The sequence below is a fragment of the Cryptomeria japonica genome, chromosome 1, assembly GCF_030272615.1.
Source record: "Cryptomeria japonica chromosome 1, Sugi_1.0, whole genome shotgun sequence".
NCBI classification, from domain to species: domain Eukaryota; kingdom Viridiplantae; phylum Streptophyta; class Pinopsida; order Cupressales; family Cupressaceae; genus Cryptomeria; species Cryptomeria japonica.
In genome coordinates, this window is record NC_081405.1 from 222,662,455 (window position 1) to 222,667,799 (window position 5,345).

The following is a 5,345-nucleotide window of genomic DNA, read 5'->3' on the forward strand; positions in this document are numbered from 1 at the left end:
TGTAAAAATTTAGGTAAACATTGACAATGGATTTTTCCTTTCTCTCTTTCCATTTGCATCCTTTATGAATTGTAGAATAGGAAAAAGATCTTGCAAATTCAAGTAGTGTTAAATTGTCTCTAGCTCTAGAGTTCATTTTATGTAGGTGTGTAAGTAGCTAGATTGGATCTAGCTTTCATTTGTTGTTCTTTATTTGGTGGAACACTTTTCATCCAACATTCAAACATGTGAAAGGTAAATTGCAAACAACAAGGGATAATTTTTTAAGCATATGACATGTTTCTTGTGCTTCTCTATCACGCTCTACTACAATTTCTAACATGAATTTTCGATATGCATTGAGGGATAGATGATCTATTTTTTGGGTTGCAGATATTCTTGTTAGCATATTAGTAAAAGTCTAAGATCTTCTCTCTACTTTTGATGCATACTTGGCATTGTAATTCAGAACAAGTTCTTGTGAGATAATAGGCTGGCAATCTATGTTAGCTCTTCATATCACAATAATTTTTGGATTGTGTATCTTCAACCTATCGTCATTCCTTGTAGGTTCATAGTTTTTCCTCCCAAAATCATCACATGATAAAGTACAAACAATCTATTCCTTCCATGGAGCTTTGTACCAACACTCTAGTTTTTTCCCTTTCTTTCATAAGCATGTTCCCTCTCTACATTTTATGTGTCTTTGGAAACGATTAATTATGTCCTCATAGTCATGATAGGGATCTATAACATATATTTGATCTATGTTTAGCAAACATGGATCATATTGTGAAGATCGATATATTGTGTTGTTTTTGTGTGATGCATCACAAGGGTTCCAAGCGCTGACATACATGTCAATAAAATTTCTTCCCTAAAGAATAAATAGTCTCAAAATTGCATGTTGAAGGTCCTTCCACTTGATAAAAAATATGAAATAAGATCTACAATTACAAACTCTATAAAATATTAATTGCTCTCATGTTTGAGCTTAGTGGTGTTAATATATTACTAGGAGGCTTAGATGCAATTGTAGAAGGTGAAATCATGAATACATGTAGAGGAGAGGGAACATAAGGATTTATAAGTACCCTCATTACATCTAAGTAAGAAGATGTGTATCTATATGGTAGTTGTTAAGGTCCTCAATAATATTATCAAACATCAAATAAAAATAAATACATGCGATATTTAATAATAATGCATCTTAGAGAGATGTATCTAGCAATCACAAATGATCCTATAAAATACAAATGTTACAATCCTTGAAAGAAACTGTAACACTTATTTGTATAGAAGAAGTTAAATATGGATAAATTTTGGTACGTATAGAATCTTTAGGACTTGGTAGATCAATTGAATATACTAGTCATCCCACCATCTACTCACATATACTACATGAGTATGAAAATTTGAAGAAGGGTGTTAGGAGGAGGACCAATGAGTATCTTGGTATCATCCTTGTTTGTAGGGTTCTCAAATAAAAACATAACAAATAGCTTGAGTCTTAAAATGATCTCCATATAGTTGCCTAATAGTTATCTATGGAGTTAAATGACACTATGTATGCTATATGAAATGCATTTAATATTCTTGAAAAAAAAAATGATTGGTTTGTAGATTGGGTTATTATTTTTTACCCTACAACCTCATCTAGTCACTTCACTTAGAAGCAATCTTAAATATATAAGGCAAAAATCCTACAGGATACAATGATTCTTGATCTTGTATCTGTATGGATAATGCTAACACCGCCAAATTTGTTAAAAAAGTGAAGTGTCTATGATGTGAAAAGTCAATTGTAGCACCCAGAAAGTACACTTACAAATTTTAGAAACTACACTAGTTTGGAGGTTCATAGCTTGGTGTCCTGTAATTGTCATGCAAAATCAATCTAGGACCATGTCCATCTACTATGAGTGAGTCCACTTATCCATTTTCAGCCCCCTATAGTAAAATCTGATGTGTTTTCCAATTACCAAGTTAAGGTGTTTAGTGATGTTTGCTTTCTACACACTATAAAATTTCTAGACTGGCCTACTTTGGAGGGCTACGATTGGAAATCACCAAGATCATCATGTCAAATCGCTCAGTAGGAATGTTCATGTGTCATATGAAAGTGTTTTTACCAAGTTGCAAACTCCTGTGATCATATATGACCTGTTTTTGATACCCTCAGTTTCTATGCCTTGAGAAGATTTGTTGTTTGCACAGTGATTGATCTACCTAAGTGGCTGACTTTGGAGGTTGATATTTCAGTGCCTGATGAATGTTAAGAAAAGTTGATTCTTCCTCGTGTTTTTTCTAATGACAATATACTGTTGTGTCAATTTGTAGAGCCCCAACACTTTATTTGATATTTTTACTATGTCAAAACCAAGTGCAGTTTGTGGAGGTTTGTTGTATGCACAATGTTAAGTTTGTCAGTGAGCTTATTTTGGAGATTGATATTTATCCAGATGATTTTCATGTAGAGCGGATTTGTTCATGTGATTTTCTTCATGTTCATATACTCCTTTGCACAATTGCAGAACCCCATGATTTAGTTTGATAAATTTTAAGGTCAAAAGCAAACAAAGTTTTCAAAGTTTTGATGCCTACATTTCCAAAAGGTTTCAAACGACAAGCTTTGGTGATTAATATCTCACATAAAAGGTAGAGTCAAGAAAATTCATTTGGCACACTTTCTCATTGTACCTTAATGTATGAATATATCCAGTGGCGACGTCCTTAAAATTTTGTAAACCTGAGCACGTCATGAAGAACCATTTGGGGTTTTCGATTCTTGGGGTTCCAACATGATGTTTAGTCAGTTTCTGAGAGTGGTTTTGAAGGCTATAGGTCCTATTTTGGTCACAGTGCAAAAATGGTCAAATTTTAATGATGAGCGGCCTATCTCTTTCACCCAGAAGCATATAGAAGCTACATAGAATTGTTTCAGATGAAAATTGTTTCAGTTTGAATTTTGTTTTAGTCGGGCCCATAAGAAAACCCGATCATTATGAAGGCATAAGATTAATTGATTTTAATCTTCAAAAAGGAAGTATTTTACGCTCCCAACCTACCCCGCAGCTCCGCAGATAAAGAGGGGTGAGGTGGGCTGTAATGCTGGAGACCTCCCGCCACCCGCAAGGGTGATTGGGGGAGGGCAGGAGAGTGGTGGATGGCACCGGAAGACATGCACGCAAAACGTGGAATCGCAGACAAAACACCTTGATTATTTTACAGAGAGATGGCGTTTGATGGGTGCGAGAAATGCAGAAAATACAGTTTTTTAAAAGGTTTCAGATATTCTCAAGCAAATGCAATCGGCAGGTCCGTTGCTAGTATTCTCTCTGTATGTGCCAAAATTAGAGCCATTGAACAGTGCATGGGCATCCATCACAGCGTAAAGGAATTATGATTTTTGTCAAAATCCCATATACACGGCCATGACTTGTCTAGGGTGAGATATATGAAAGGTGTGAAGTCAAAACCCACACCCTTTGCTAACATTTTTACCTGCCTGCGCCAAAGCGGTAGCCTAGGAACGGGTCATATACATCCATCGAAGCATTTAAAAGGGGGTTTTATAGAATGTGTAAGTACGAGTTTAAGAGACACCATCAGAGAAGCAATGCAGTAACTGGAAGGCATGTGCGTCTCTCAAAGCAGTATGTCGCATGGAGTGTGTCTGGAATCACATACAAAGTATGTGAACTATGCGTCAGAATGCCTCTAAGAGACGATATCTACAAGATTGAAATGATGTTTGACAAAATGCCTAAAAGAGATATCTTTTCATGGAGTGCAGTGTTTATAAGATTTGCATAAGTAGATTCGGTGAAGGGGTTTTAGAAATTTTGGAAATGGGTGAAGTAATAAGAAATGTGGAAACATATATAAGACATGTAAATTGTTGACAAGGAATTGTGGTTTCATGCAGTGCCATGTCCGCAATCTAGAGGTCGACGGTTTGCTGAAAAGGGTTAGAAACTTCAAACAAATGTAATCGGCAGGATTGAAGCTGATTGTCTGCAGAATGTGGATGCATAAACAAAGCATATGAACTGTATGACAGAATGTCTCAAAGAGAATCTCGAATCATGGAATGAAATGATTGCAGAGTGTGTACAAAATGAATGTTGAAGGAAGCCCTCGAAATCTCTGAATTAATGAAGCACATTGGAACGCATACTAACATTATGCATGATGTTTAATGAAAGGGATTATGGTGAATAAACAGAACTAAAAAGAGACTTGGATGCAGTTGGATTGAATGCCATAAAATGGCACATAGTTTTTGTGCAGGAGATAGATCATATCCACAAGCATAGGATGTCTATACCCAGTTGAAGAAATTGGCTTCGTAAATGAAAATAGCAGGCTATGGCAAATGCACTAGAAGACATATATATAAAATATGGGAACAGACAAAGGCATGCTAACTGTTTTAATAGTGTAGAAACTGAAACAGAGGAGAAAACAGAGCACTCACTGATTTATACACAAAAATATTTATTCAATCAAATCAATGGATTACATTTCTTATAGAGGTCTTTCTCAAACTTTATACTCCTTACAGGCTGCGTTTCAAGCAGCAAGAACACTGTCTTTTTATAGAACTCATAGCCCTTACAATAATTGTAATAATGTAGCTAAAAACAGACCATCATAACATGCATTAATTGTTACAAGAGAGATAGAGCTTAAGACATTGATAACTAAAGTTAAACTGTTCATGCAACCCGAAAATTATTTTCGGGGGAAATTTTCATATCGATGGCGAAATTTTCTTTTAAAATGAGGAAAAAATTATTTTGTATTGGCGATTTTTTTTCTAGGGTATGAAAATGCCATAAATTTATGGCGAATAATACCTTGTTCAATGGGGAAAATATTTATTATGGGAGGCGAATAATTATTGTTAAAAGGAACAAATATATAATTGTATGAGCAAAAATTTTTACTCTGAAGGAAAACTTATTTAAATGTATTGGCGATTTTTATCCACTGCTTGAAAATTATTAAAATGTATTGGCGATTTTTATCCACTGCTTGAAAATTATTTAATTTGTTTTGGCGAATATTTTGTTATTTATGGTAAAATATATAATTCATTCGCGATTTCATGAATTCATTGCCATTAATAGACATCACATCACATTAGTACATCACATCACATAATACATTGAGTCCGGACTCTGCACGATGTATCAATAAGCGTGGCCTCTTTGACACGTAAAGGGTGACACATACCTAAAATCTATCAATGATTTTAAACCGTTTGATGATCGTAGATCAATCGCTGAAGTTTTATTTTGGCCCAATTTTCTGAAGAGAACATAGCTCAGCAGAAAGTGCCCGGAATGGAATTGGATTCA